We start from the raw sequence: 16,222 nt of genomic DNA on the forward strand, positions 1-16,222 counted from the left end.
AGAGAATTGTTATGGGTGTAAAAACACAAGAAGTGTCAGAAATTGACACATATGACCAGTGATGATGAAGTAAGATAAGGTTGAATAAAGAAAGAGCTGTGAGAGGACAGTTCTTTGTGTGCAAAATCTCACATCTCCATCACCTGGCCTCTGCAGCTTCTCCTTCCTGTAAGCAAGCCCAACAACAGATCCTATTTCTTCTGAAGAATTACAGAGAAAAATTACTTCTATAATAAAAAAGAAAATATATTGTCCCTAATGTTCAGCCTACAAAAACCACGAGAAATTTATCTATTTATATTCATAGCACAGGTTAGTGTGCATATACAATCCAATTTATGCACATCTCTCCAAGCAAGGTCTCCCACCTGCTTTTAAGCACTCTCCCTTTACCCAGTACAATTCCCTGGTAGTGTACACTAACCCATTAACAATCTTATGCTTTTGTACATGCTCCCTATTTTAGATTTTACTGCATGTAAGTCTTTGTAAACATAAATAAAATAAATAGAAAATCTTTTCTTAGAAGTCATATTAACAATGCTGCCCTGCCCATAGAAATGCTACAAAAGAAACCAATAGTCAATGAAGAAAACAGATCAAAATAGTATTCAGAATGTTACCCTTACTCTCAGTTTCTTTAGTCTCTTATGTCTTTCCACAAGATGGGCACATTCCCTAGCACATAACTCGCTAGGAATGACTGTGGCACTGAAATATATAACATGGGCACACCACAAGCCTACCATGCTGCACTTTACAGGTTTTCTGTCTTCTGTAATGCTGTCTCTCTCTTGTCCCTCAGCTTGAAGTTGCAAGGCTAAGACCCTATGTCAAAGCCTATTTTCAGGCAATAGTTCCTTGGTAGATATGCTTCATTTCAATTTCCATCTTCAATTCAGACCATGTTATCAAATCCCCTTAAACAAATATTCAGGTCAGCTCATAGCTGGTAGTCCATCAGTGCTGATGGAACATTATCCACCTTGTTTCATGCTTCTGTTCTCTCAGTATCTGCCAGAGACTTTAAAAGGAAATATTTGGAAAACAGTAATCCTTCGTTCTCTTGTTTCATGAAGTAATCTCAGCAATCTCTACTCTCTTGCAGCTCTTTCCTTTTCAAGTAAAATATAGTAACTCTCCAGTTCAGCTGGTGGTGCATCTTCTTTGCTACTTCAATTTTATAGTTTTCTCTGTGTCCAGACACTGTAAAATCAATTTGACTCAACGTGCCGTGTAGCAAAGGAGGATTATGCAGGGATAGTGGTGAAGGTCCTGAAACAGAGATGCCTTTTGGATAGGTGGGATAATTCAAGAATATTCTTTCTGTAAACCTTCCCCACTACAGCATCATGCACACGCTAATCCATTGAAATCTTCCCTTGTGTGACCCACCAGCTTTCAGGAAAGTGAGCTCTTTCAATATATCAAATGTGCTATGCATGTTCTTGCACTCTTGCAACTGAAAATCAACACAGCAATGAGAAAAGGTGTTGCTGATAACAGAATAAAAAAAATAGCTACAGGGTTAAAAAAAAAAAAATCTGGAAATTACGTATCTGAAGTAGAAGAAATGAGATGAAGCTTTAAATGTCCGCTGGAATTGTGATTAAACAGCGCATACAGCATACTTAAATTCAAGGTGACATAGTAATTCGATGTTTGAATTGTTTAGAAGACACTAATTTACAGTTGCTACAATGCTTGGGATACCAGTTGTCCCTTCAATGGCATACTTCCTTCCCTACCCTAAACTGATAGAGGCACCTTAGCTGGGAGTTTTCAACTGACATTAAAATGAGGAACCAGAATAATGAAAAAATCTAGTGACTGACTTAGAAAGCATTTTGCAACCAAATTCTGTATCAGCATCCAATGTTACAGCCACCACTGTGGAAAAGTAATGAGTTAGTACTGCGTTATTTCCTTTATGCCTACACTCTCTGTTTTAGGGAAAAAAAAAAAAAAAAATCCATTTATTTGCTCTACCTCTTTCTGTATCATCCATGTTGATTACCAGTGTTGGTCTGGGGCAATTAAAACTGTGAGTGACGAATTTGCCTAACCATTTTCATATTGACCATACAGTACTGGTGGGATAAAAGAGGTAGTCAGCTAAAAACTCATTAAGTAAGTTATGCATGCAGACAGAGAAGCTGCACTGAAAACAAACATACAAGGAAAACATTTCTGGATCAGACCAAGGGTTTACCCCGCTCAGCAGCATGTTTCCAATGGCAATCAGAAGCAACTGCAGAGGAAAGCTTGGTACCGGAGAATACATAATACTTCCCTTAACACTTTGTCAGCCTCCAGACCTTTTCAGTTCTAGGTCCTCTTGAGCAACATGTGGCCTTTATTTAGTTGGTAAGCTTCAGTGGATTGCTATTGCCTGAACCTCTGCAGCTTTCCCTTGGTTGCATGTTGTCTCAGCTTTCACACGCTGCTTTGGCAAGGATTTCCATAGCTCAGATACACATTACAATCACTGCTTTCCTCTGCCTGCTTTCAACATGTCTTCTCCTAGCTTCTTTATCCCCTCCAGAGGATCTGATAGAAGTTGCACAATATTAATTCCTTCCAGTAATATTTGTAATTCCTCTACCCATTCATTACAAGTGCACTTATCACCATGATGCCTAGGGGCTCTTCCAGAGCTCCTCCTGCTTTCCCAGGAATGTAGCAACAGCCAAAAATGCTTTAATCCATCTGCATGTAGTAATAAGTTTGTGACCTTTATTCTCTAAGGCAGACCTCAAAGTTAACCATGCATTTGTGACCAGGACAGTCAATTGCAGCTGAGGGCTCTGCAGGAATTGCTCTCAGAGAGCTCTGATAAGACTCAGTGCAGAATATACCTATCAGTGATGTAGTAAATCTGATACCAGAGGTCCACAGAGACATTAAGTTTCTCTCTATCTACAATACTAAAGGGCAAGAGGGTAGGACTTAATAACAGGTATTCTCTGTGTCAATATTTAATGCATTTTTTAGCTGTTTCAATTAGAAAGGTTTTTTTGCTTTTCAAATGTTTTTTCTAGGATTCCCAATAGCAGATTTTTATTTTTGCTAAAAATGCAGAAGGCTGAAATGCGCACGTGCTATTTAAATACCACAAATGGATTTTTTTTTTGCTTCAAGCAGGCTTCCTTCCACTAGAAAAGAAGACTGCCTGGCTAAGCAAAATACTTGTTAGAAAACTAGGTCCATTTTCCCATTTGAAGCAAAATGCATATGGCTAAGCCACTATTTATGAGCCAACATATTTTAAAAAATGAGTACATCTAATTTAAGAAATATCTTTGGGATCTGCTTTGAAAACTACTGCATAATAACTTACATGACTTGTACATCTCTTGGGATCATAAACTCAGCTTAAAGGTACAGAAAACAATAGTGATTTGATCAAGGATGTAGCTTAAAAATAAAATATTTGCTAGAGGTACAATCACTTATTGGTATTTTAAATAAACCGGCAGTCTTTGCTATTTCCTAAAGCCCTTTTGGGGTATTTTGTCCAGAGGAGTATTTCTCAGAGGCTTTTATCATGTCTGGAAAGGGGGCTTATTCACAGAGCATTATTTATGATTTGTCTTCAAGGTATATTCTATTTTTTGGACATCTTCTGTGGAAAAACAAATAGTTCAAGACAGAATACTTTTAACTTCAAAACTGCCTAAATCTCCCCATGCCACACAAGAAATAAGTCAGCCTCATGTCTTTTGCTATAAATATTTCAAAATATTCAGCAACGATCTGATCTATGAACTAGGTCATTGAACCCTGGCTAGTAGTGTCTCTGATACTACACACAATACTTTTGCACCATTTTCCATGAAAACCAAGAGATCCTTACATGTCAGGCACTTGCCTGCATTGGCTGGACTGCAAAACCAAATCCTGAGGAGACGTGACACGACTTCAGTAGGTAAATGGAAAGTTGTTGCCCATGTTTTGCAACAGGCTCAGGTTTTCTCTCCACCTGCTACTGGGCCGTTTATCAGTATGGGCCAGTATATACACTCCTGGAAGCTGAGAGTTTACCACTCTGCATTCCATTATGCATCCAAAGCCCTGAAGTCACTTCTTTTATTACTTCAAAGACTAAACAACTCATTTAGAGGATAATCATTTACTTTCTGCACCTTAAATCTCCAATCAAATCATCAGGAGCTACTCAGTTATTCCTGAGATTCTCTTCTGGATTTTTCCCCCAAGGACATTTAACTAAAAGGATATACAGCTATTGAGCTCTTTCAGAATTTGAGCAATAGCAATAGTTTACAAAATGAAAGCTACATTGCAATAGATGGGAAGAGATGGAAGAAAACAGAGACACTGGAGAGGATCAGCTGTGGTTCTGAATCTCTTGCAAGTGTACAATGGTTACCTAGTGGATCACACACATCATTGTGCTCTGAAGAGAAAAAAGGGACTTTTCTAACTGCAAAAGGAGAGAGAAATTTGTCCACAATTTTAACATACCTGGTTTTGTTTCACTGAAAGCACAACTGGGAATAATGTGTCCATCCAAATGGCTTGTTTGGAGCTGATGGCAATCTAATCACTGTCTTATTTAGGTTGATAGGTTAAGGGAAACAACAGGCAGTTTAATCAACTCTAATCTTTTCCAGCCTAGAAGCTGTACTTCAGCTGGTATTGTAATTGAGGATATTTGTGTTGTGTAATGACTGTGCATAAGGCATTCAGTTACCAGATCAGAAGCTGCATGTACACCTGACTAAGCACCTTCTAATACATAATTTAATGTAAGGTTCTGCATCACCAGTTTAAAAAAAAAAAATCTCTATAGCAGCAGGATTAAAGGTCTTTTCAATGTATGTGTTTTTCAAAATTAAAAGATGGAGTGATCTGTTTTCAGTTTTCACTACTAAAAGGCTAGATCCTCAAGCTCTTCAGCTCAGTTATGACTGGCTCCTATCTTGCATAATACTTTTGTTCCTTGATTAATAAGCAGAGACTTCAGGAGCAAATGATCCTATATGATGAATTTTAAATGTGTTTTTCTCTGTATAATATTGTATGCCAGTTTAATAATACAAATATTAGTGCTGGTAGAAATAATCTAAAAGTGATCCTACTTGAAAACTTTCCTCTTGCAATCTCATTCCATATGTTTCTATAAACCCCTTTTGCCTATGAATGCGACAAAAGAAGACATGGATAAAAAGATTATTGAAATTGGAGATTAAAAGATATTTCAGGCTTCAGTGTTTTAACAGCTTGTCCAAGCAGGAGTGTTCATTGCCGTAGCATTTAGTTAAGTTTAGTTCTTGACTATCGTGATTGATGACCAAGTAAGTAGACAATTTTTAATTTTGATTTTATGATTCCAATACAACTTTCACTATGAAGGGTGTAGTGTAAGGATAGTGAAATCAGCTTGCTAAGGTAAAATTGGTATTTAGAAGGAAAGACTCTAGCACAAGAGCTGACAAAATAGCTGCAACAAATGAAGCATTTATTTTGAGAAGTCATGAGAATTATTTTGTCAATTGTCAGCTAAACATCGAGCATTTTCATGTTAACTTGGAAATAACAGTCTCCATTGAGAAACCCCGGCAGCTGAAATCCTACTATTCACAAGGAAATAATAAGAAAAAAACCCTTACTAGACAATATTACTTTGTATTATCTACCAAACCCTATGCATGAGCTCTTCTCTTGAATATCCCCACTTTGTTTCACACTGATGTATTTAATGGCCTCATTTGTGTATTGGTTCACATTTTCATTCTATTTTGCCATTTAGCATTCTCCATGATTGTGTTTCATTGAACAGATGCACTACAGTTTCTCTGCAGCAAATTCTATGATCCATAATTAGATGTCAATATGTTTTCTTGTAATGCTATTGTGAATTAAACACATTTTTAGTTACATGGACATTAATTAAAATCATATGCTGAATTGTTACATCTTTTCAAGCCAGTTGGAGAAAATATTTCTGGTTTACTTGAGCATTTCATTTTATTTCTTCATTAGTTACTGTAGTGGAAGAATCTACCCCCATCCCACCCCAAGTGACGCAATATTAACGTTTATAACAAGATCAGTCCTGCCCTGCAATGCATAAGTCTAAGCACTAAAGAATGCCTTCAGTCATATGCACTTAAATGGGAGATAAAGACACCCTCTCTCTAGGAACTGAGATCTACATTTATTAAACGTGACAGAGGAAAGGTAAACCCCAGAGTTTACCTTCATCCTAGGGGTTACTGCCTATACAGGGGCATGCTGGAGACTAAATGTATTACAGTAGGAAAAAGTGACCTTAAATCTAGGAAGACCTGGGTCTGTAGTCCCAAACTAAGTGCCTACAAGCAAAGTTTAGAAACCTGACTGCTGTTAACAGATAGGAGGAACAGAAGGAACAAGAGTAGTACCAAGATCTTGCATAATCATTGACATGTTTTATATACTAAATGATGTAATTTTTTTTGCCTGTAGGGGAATCAGTTTTGATGGGCAGGAGCTAAGAATTTTCTTAAAAAAAAAAATCTATAGCAGTAAGTTTTGGAGGAGGTTTCAAGCAGGTCCCAACAGAATGAATGGCATAAGGCTGGCATAAGATGTGTGAAATAACTGTAAACAGCTAGTGGGATGTGAGCTAGTGAGGAAAAGAGCAAAGAACAGCTTAAAATAATAAGGCGAGCCAGTGAGAACCAATATTCTTCCCTATTATTGTAGGTAGCACGTCCTTCCAAAAACACCCTTTTGGTTAGTATAACATTTATTTCTACTTCCTACTCACTGAGGGCAAGTTTTGCCTCCACTTTGCAGTTGCTTAAGTTTCCAAGACATAAATGATGCAATTCAGAAGAGTAAAAGCAGGATGAAGAAGGGAAGTTGGGGTTGACTCTCCTCTGCTTGGTGGAGGTTCATTCTGTGGAATATATTGATGTGGACAGCAAAGGAACAGAGACAAGCAGAAGAGGTACACACCCTTCCCTCCCCCACCCCCCAAAAAAAAAAAAAAAAAAAAAGACTAGGTAGATGTCTTATTTAAATGTCCCATGTAAAGGCACAGTAAGGCTGAACTGTTCAAAAAGAGGGTTCTGCACTGCCCCATTTTTATTCTCCTGCTGTGGTGCATTCTCTTTTGCCCAGTCCCTACCTCCAGAATTTAGTTACAGGTGTGACTTTGCTCCAAGAAGAAACAATGACCTAGATAAGAGCCAAATTCTGCTTTTTCATACAATGGTATCATGCAGCACCATACAAACACGTACTTCAGTATCTCTGTAGCTTTCAAAGGACAGGCTAAGGATTTGGTTAGAAAAGTGTAATAGAACATACAGAGGAAAAAGAGAAATTAATCCAAGCCACTAAATTAACTTCTGTGATCCGTGGAGACATAAAGCTGTCCTATAACACTTTTGAACCTCACAGGTATTTTGCTACAGCAGGAAGCCATTGCTAACTTGGGTACAAAAGCAGTATTTCTGCAGCTTTCCTCACTCTGTCCTCCCTCACCCCTCTCCATATGCAGCTGTATAAGGAAGATTATAACTAGAGTTTGTGGGGACGTGCCTTCAGCATTTTCCAGAAGATGCTAATTGATTAAAATTTGAATGTTTGTAAAATGGGTATTTGCAAAATGAGACATTCAGAAAGAGAAATGGAAAAATTTTTCTTCATCCCATTTCATTGTTATTTCAGTGAAAAGTTCAGATTTTTAGCTTTCAGAAGATACAGAAAGACTTACATGAAAACAAAAAACTTATAAATGACTGCCTTTTTCCAAGTTTTCAGCTTGTGAAAGTTAGAGAGATTGCAATTTCTCCTCCTGACTTAGCTCTATTTTCAGTGAGAGCACATGTGGTTCTAATGAGTGCCATTAGGTCCGTGACAAATTTTCTGAGTATGAAACCTACTTATGGTAAAACACAGACTTCACAAAATTAAAAATAGTGTATTGAATTCTTAGGAGATTGAAAAGCAAACATTCTGAACTGTGAATAAGTCAATTTTTTAAAACCTTTAAGAAATCTCAAATTTAGAGAGGAGCTCAATTTGCATGCAAGATTTACTGTAAATTTTGAACACAAATGTCATTGACATGTTCACAGAATTAGGCTATACGAAAGACAACTTCTGACTGAAGACTCTCTACTGTTTGCAAGTATCACATAGGCAAATAGCTAAAGCAGTTATGAGTTTAAAGTCTATAGATCAAGGCTTGGATTCTCTGAACACATCAAAAGTCTCATAGCAGCTCCCAAGGTTCTGCTGATTAACCCAGTAGGATATTAATTAAGGAAACATCTGCCATCCATACTCAGCATTCTCTTTCACCAATTAGGAGAGATCTGGGTAATTCAGACTTCTGAAGCACATCTTTTTTTTTACTCCCCCCCCCCCCCCCCCCCCCCGGAGAATTAAGTCTATACAACACTGACTGAAATAAGCCAGTTTACTACTGAAACAGACTGTAATACCTACTGGAAGTGGCAGAACTGAAGAAAACAGAAGATTAACATTTTAAAAATAGTTTAAGCTACCTGACCCAGTTTTGTGTAGCTGCTGGATACTCAGGCAGACATCTTCCTGTGCCATGTACTGGAAGAACAAGGATTTAGATAGTCCCTTCCCAGAGAAAAAGCTCTGAAGCAAAGCAAAACAACAAAAAAGTTCAGTGAAGCTCCACAAAAAAGACTAGTTAAGGAGAACAGATTATTTTTTAAAGTTGCTTACAAAGTGGTCAAATTTAGAAACATGCTAGTCATTTTCCTTGCACGATTATCTGCCTTCTCATGACCCTGTGGTACTTTATAACACTGATAGTGGCATTTGTATGACTACATTCAAAGGTACAGTGCTCCTTCTGTGGCACCTACTTTCCAGAGGTTTATATATTTCACTTAAATATACACCAGAGCACAGCAGATTCCCAGAAGATCTTTCTTATCCTTCTTGCCAGTGAACAGCCTTGTCCAGTTTCCCCTCTTCCATCTTGACTTCTCTAATCAAAGCCAGTCAAATGCTGAAGCCAAGCATGCATACTCAAAGCTAGCAGAGATCTATCACTCTCCCAAAGCTATCCCTAGTCTACCATTTTGATCACATCATCTTCCTTGCAGTCCATTTAGTTCCCCTTTCTTTAACCTGCTGTGATCTTCAACTTGTGCTCCCACCTTGTCCCAGTTACCTCTCCTTGTACTCTACTGAGATGTCAACAACTCCAGCCAACCAGGGACAGATACTTCCTTCGTGCTTTCACTCTTGCTGCCCATGACAACATGGAGCTGCTTGTAAACATGAAGAACCACTTAATTTTCCTGTTTCAAAACTAACCTTAAAAATTCTCCTCTGCTTTGATGGAAAAAAAAAAAAAAATTGTCCATGGTTAAGCAGCTGGTGTGCCGAGACCACTGCCTACTGTGCTAGTCAATTTCCTCTTATTTTTAACACTCCCCATGTAGAACCAGCCATCTGTTTCTTGTTTTATCCTTTGATTGCAATCTTTTGGGGATGAGTTTATTTCTGCACGTTTAGCACCAGGCAGACTGGGGTCAGTGAACCCAGGCAGCCCCATTCAGTAGTATACAAGTAGATAGTATAGCCCTTCATATTGCAGTTGCAGGAATTGGGTTTATATTCACTTTGCCATTGGAATGGGAAATAATCCAACATTTTTCATTGAGTTATTTTTATTTTTTTTTTAATTAGAATCCAATAGAGACATAGACAAAATAATTAAAAAAGTTTGTTGTTGTTTTTACAGGTATGTCATGCAATAATACCATTTAATAATATAACTGATTGCTGAATACCAAATATCTGCAGTAAACCTTTCTTCCCCACATAAGAACACAGAATCCCAAAGCCATGTATGACGAACTAGGTTGTTTAATTCTTAATTACCACTGGGACAAAATACATGTGGAACTGTGATTCTCTTTAAAACAAAAGAAATGAAAGTGTAGAACAACTGAAAAAAAATGATAAAAATTGGGAGCCTTGCAAGAGTTACTTCACGTTTTTCTAAGGTACTGTCTAAAAGGGCTTAACTTCAATAGCTGTTGTGTGGTAAGACCTTCTCTGAATCAGTGAAAGAACTACAAACCAGAATTACGGAATTCATGCAGACCATGTCCTCTGGGTTGGCACCATCCAACTCATTGCTAAATTGCAGGCTGCATTAAATAGATGTCAAGTTTTTTCCAAACTTTCAGACTTTGCTGCCACCAAAAAGGTGACTATTTGATCCCTGCAGATATCTTTTCAAGCTTGTTTTAAAGAGCCCTTGTCATCCTGCTTTGCATGGTAGGGACATGGCGGGTGGCAGATAATTTTGTGAATAGGTTTTCATAATACAACAGCAAAAGGTGGGAAAGGTAGTTTCACATTTCCATTTTGGCTAAGGAAGATTGAATGTGTTTTCCCATATGAACTCCTTAACTATCCAGAAACAGGTCAGTTGATGATGAAGCTACACCAATTGCTTCTTCTGAAGATATTGCATTACTTCTTGCAAAACTATATAGATGTACCTCCAACTCTACTCCTTTTTGCAGTGAACTTATGTGTTGTTGTGCACCAGCCCTTACACTTTCCTGCCATTTGTCCAGAATATCTTCACAGATAAGAAAGTGTGGTAATGCTTAGTTTATAAATGTTAGAGGGGCTTAAACATGTTAGTGAATATTTCTCAGAACTGAAAAGTCTGGCTCAGTCCCAACCATGCCCAGAAGATGAAATTTCTTATGAAATTTCTCTTCCGAAAAAGCAGGCTGGAAAGCATTTGAGTTTCAGAAGTTACATGTTGAAGAAGTGGGTTTAATCATCAGAATTTTTGGCCTGAGGTGAAGAAAGGTGATTAATCACCTAATCGCATCATTTTCTGTATCTAGTTATGCATACAATATATTCCCATTTCTAAGATGATCCTGTAGGAGAAACGTCAGTGTGGTGTGTCTGGTACATAGAAACAAGAAAAGATAATTAAATCATTTTAAAAAAAGAAAAGAAAAGAAAAAAATCCAATAAGCTAATACAGAAGAGAACAAAGAGATGGAAAAAAAACAGAACAGTGGCTAGCCTGTCATTTTGCCTTGCTGTTGTTCATTGATTTATGAAATCCAAGGAAAAAAGTACATAAAGAAAAAAAAAAATCCCTTGGATATTTGCTAGTATTTCAGGTCATACTACAAAAGCTGCCTTATTTTAAGAATTTTCAGAAGATTACTTTTCCCATATCTCTGTTTTGAATTTGACATTCATGAAAAGGAAAGACTAATAAAATTAACCAGACCCACACTTGTACAAAATCATGTAACCTATCACACATCCACACATCAAACCTCAAAATACAAGGGCACGATCCTGCACGCTTTTGCTCAAGAAATTCTTATTTCTGTAAAGACAGCCCTAGAATACCGGTACCTATTCTTTCACAAAGATAACATATACAATATTTCACATCTGGAGTAGTCTGGAGCAGAAGCTAAAGTGTGCCAAGTTATGTGGTGCTTGTTGTTGTAGCAAATGTCTGCTAGGGATTTATAGGGGAAAATTTTGCTTTGGCAAGGGTGATAAACACGTACTAATAATACTTTTCCATCTCAAACATTCATGTTTCTATGGGTAGGTAGGGACCAACAAACTTATCCATTGGTGATCTAAACCAAAAAGTGAGCTCAGAGATGAAACCTGCTGTGCCAATAAATGATTATTCCTATCCTGAATCCACAGGTTGCAGAATAAAGGAATTAAAGCTATCATTCATTTTGGCTTGTTCCTAGTGTTACTCTAGGAAAGCAATGGCTGATGAGCAGCTGCATCATCCTGGTGCAAACTCAACGAATTTGCCCCAACATAAAGACAAATTACTGTAGTTATTAAGAGAAAAGATAAGCAGTCACTGGGAGAGGAGTTGATTATTCTACCATATTATATTATCCCTTCAAATGTCTTGATTTTGTTTGATTTTTCCCCATCAAGTGCCAGAAAGAGCTGGCTGTCAACAACTTGCAGGTTCCTTTTACAAAGCTGTAGATTTTCCAAGACTGAACACCAAACCAGAATTTGTGATGATTTACACCCACTCATGCTGTACATGCAGATGGAAATCTGAACAATGAAACAAAGACAGTTATATATCCTTCTTTTTGTGACCTGCAGTGCAGGGTTTTATACGGAGCACCCAACAGTAGAAGTTATTTTATATGGAGAACTCTCTAAAGATTACAAAGATATTACAGCTCACCCCCATCCCCCCTCTGCCCATCCCCCCTCCCTGCCCCCCCCCAAAAAAAAAGGCAAGAAAAAGACCTGGTTCCTGGCAGTATTAGCCGCAAGCAAGTTTCTACCCATTTTCTGAAGACCAGGGTGCTTTCCCATGTGCTTCACTGACACAAAGTTTAATTTCTAAACGATCAAATTTTTGTGGGGTTTGGGCAATGGAGAAACTACACCCTATTTTCCTCTTGCCCAAGATTATATATCAGTATAGCCCTTATTAGCTGTGGCTGGCTTACCTCTGATCCACAGAGATAGGAATAAGCAAAGAAGCAAATCTACCTTTGCTTACATGTACCAGATTTGAATGCCTGGAGAGGGGAGAAGCAGAGCTGAATGTTTCCCTTCAGAAAGTTCTTGTCTCTGGTTTTCATCAGTTTTCAGTCAATTCATAATATATTGGTACTCAGAATAATGCACATCGTTAGGCTTTTCCTTCATGTGACGAATGAATGTTGCTAAAGTATAAAGTTAATCCGTAAATTCATACAGATAGCCTTCACAACTGGCTATAAATCTAAGTGAATGAGAGCTTCTCAACCAGCCAGATGTAGTAATTCAGCACATAACTAGCATAAAAGACTCAAATTTGCCCTAGGCACTTACCTGGGGCATTGTTGGGTTTCTTGGAAAGAACTAACAGCTTCTTGTGTTTCCTCTATTTCAGCCTTCCTGGGTATCTCGTACCACTCCATCACCAGTGCTTGGCAATATCACTACTTTCTCCATTTAGACTGGCACTTCACACCATCTCATCTCAGATAACACTTCTGTCTATATTATTCCAATAACCAGAAGGATCTACCTTATATACACCTTTTGATATATAAAATAAGTGAACTAGAACTCAGCTTACTGATTTTCTGTTTACTGAAATAAATCATTTACAGTGGTATTAACACCCCTTTTATATTACTAAGAAATAGTAAAACATAAAAAGTTGGTTAAATATTTGGAACCCTGTTAATGAATTGACTCATGCCTAAATTTTCCTATGGCTTGGGAAGAGAGGGGAGGGTCCTATCTTAATGCAATATCATAATGCAGTCTTATATTACCAGAATCATTATAATGAATTGAGTAAATTCTATTAAAGACTACCGTACAACTAAAGTGAACAAAGCATAATTCTGATCAAAAGTGGTATGCGTCTCTGTGTGATTTGGTCTATAAAGCACCCACTGTCAGACTTTGTGGTATTCATCAAAAAAGGTAAAAATTTTTGTCTTTCCCTTCTATCTTCAAACTACAAAATCTTTTAAATTATAGAATCAGGAAAACCACAGTCATTAAGGCACGTATGATGTTAATCTGGTATTACATCTAGTACATTACATTATATACACCTAGTATACACCCAGTATAAGGCTTGTCAGTTAGCAAAGGCTGTACCCACCCATACACCATCCGTTTCAGATGACTGTCATATGACTGATGGATCTCAGGGTCAGCACTGCCTATGCTGATGTGGACAGCACAAAGCTAAGTTAGAAAGAGCCCAGATCCTGAAAGGCTCAGTATTTATATGTTCAGATATTTTAGCCCAATACATTAAAAGCATACTACAGACATGCTATGACCATTATTACACCAGGTAGGGTATAAGCGGAAGCTCCTCACCTGCACCGAATTGAGGGTTGAAACTTAACGTCTAGAGAGAAAAGACCATGTCTAAGTCCTCATAGTTTCCATATCTGAAGTGTATTTCAGGCTTCTGTAAGCTAGCTGGGTCACATGCGTATTTCACTGTGCAGGAAAATGTAATGGTTAAGCCACAGCATACCTTGAACAGTTAGAAAGCGCTGGCAAAGAGGCACTAACATATTTGACAGTCCTAAAAGTCTCACTTTCTTCAAAAAGTGATGGCCCAACCATATAGCCTGTACACAAGTAAAATCTCTCAGATCTTTCTGGGTAAAATTCCTCCCTCTCCTTCTCTTTCACTTGCAATTCCACATGCCCATGCAATACTGGAGAAATTTGTCTGTGTGAGGAACTGTGCCAGGAGGAATCAGTCTCTGCAGCTATGCTGCAACAGGCACCGCAGCCCCACTGCACCTCCTGTGCTGGAGAGGGGCAAGTAACTCAGAGAAACCACCTTCCCTTTCTGAGAGACAGACTATTATTCTTTTTTTCATTATTATTATTTTTGCAGCTCTTCCTCACTTTGTTCTCCCACTTTCCAGTCCATCACGAATGCTGTAAAGGGATTTTAGCCCGTGTTATTTCCTTTGTATACGCTTAAACGGCTTTTGACTCTGGGTTCTTCCTAGAACAATCAGGGTAGGGTTTTTTTGCCATAGCTATTTCTTTCTATCTGACAGACTGCTGTTAATCACATGTGTAACAGTATTCTGAACTATAATAAGTTTATACAGTTTGAAAAACTCTTATGTACCCCTCCCTTGTCTCTGTGCCTGTTACCACAAGTTATTTTCACAGGTTGGTTTTTTGGAGGATTGTTTGGTGGGGTCTTTTTTTTCATCTAAACACATCTTCACAAAGCTGAGATTATAAAACAGAAAGGTGTTTTTACCATGCTTTCATTATTTGCTGACACAATCTACTTGCATTGAAAAGAACTCAAAGAACCAGAAGAAATTAGCAAAACATGCATATAGGAATAACACTCATTACAGGTAATGTGTCCCTGATTCCTGGGCAGTAAGGAAACTTGTCTGCATTGTGAATTTAGCCTTAAGCACCTAATTTAACCAGAAGTCAATAGGACATTGATTTATATACCATGGATTTCTTAAAAGTTTCAATAACCTATATACCTCAACTTTAGCCCAAACCAAGTGCAGAAGGTTGCCACAGGCTTTCTTCTTGTTGAAGGCTTTACTGCAAAAAATGACTTAAATACATGGTGGAGAAGAAAGGCAAAGGCTGTTCCACCTCTTGCAACCACTGGTAGCCTACAGGGACAATTTTTAAGTTTCACATTTGGGTGTTTTTTATATGCAGGGCATAATACTTCATGAGAAGATGAAGGAAGTGACCTAATTCCATTTCATGAGAGCACTGTTTATTAAAAGCCAAATTTTTCCAGTAGTGTCTAGGCATCTAGAAGATGCAGCTAGAGCAGCTCATTGTTAGCAATATTGGAACATACAGAAGTTGCTCCTCCACCCCTGTGCTGCTCTCAGAGCAGGAGATGGGAGCAAGCAGACATCAGCAGGCAGCAAGGCATCAACAGTTCACTCTAAAACAGGTCAGCAAGGCAGGGTTATTGATCAAATGAACATCAGGAAAGCTAATGGCAAAATCCTTCAGCAATCCTTATCCTTCCACCTGTCTTTACATTGTTGACCAGAAGCAGTATGGGGCTAAAATCTGTGTGACTGAGAGAAGCAAGTTCCACTTTACAAGGATTTTGCACAGGTCATTTTCACTCAGTCACAAACCTATGCCTTGTGCAGCTCTCAGTAGACATTCCTATTCAGTAGGTTCATTAAAATAAAAATTAAAAAATGAAAAATGTTTACCTCAGCTTCTTTTTTTATCTAGCAAGGTGCAAAGGCACTATTGATCAAATTTTCCTTTTTTTAAAAAATATTTCAGGTTTCAGTAGAGGATTCCTGTGAATTAAAAGTTGGCAATTGTCCTAATCTTGGCTTCTGAAAATGTGTAATGAAATACACATTGCACAATGTGAAAAGCAACCACACTGGAGGCAAAGCTGGGGAGGGCAACTTGTTCACCGTCATACTTGAATATGCTGAACCAGTTAAACACAGAATTTTCTTGAAACAGATCAAGGTTTCCTTAGGCTTGCAATAATGAAAAGTTTCATTTCATTAGACAAAAGTGCTGAGGGGAGCCAGAGAAACTTGTACATTGAAGCTGGAAGTAGTAAGAGCTCTCTCACAGCCTTAACAAACCATTCTCACAAAACAAGTTCCCTCTTTTAGGGATATGACTTCCAGTACAAACTCGAACCAAAGCAGCACACAGG

Source organism: Pelecanus crispus, chromosome Z, assembly GCF_030463565.1.
Source record: "Pelecanus crispus isolate bPelCri1 chromosome Z, bPelCri1.pri, whole genome shotgun sequence".
NCBI lineage: Eukaryota > Metazoa > Chordata > Aves > Pelecaniformes > Pelecanidae > Pelecanus > Pelecanus crispus.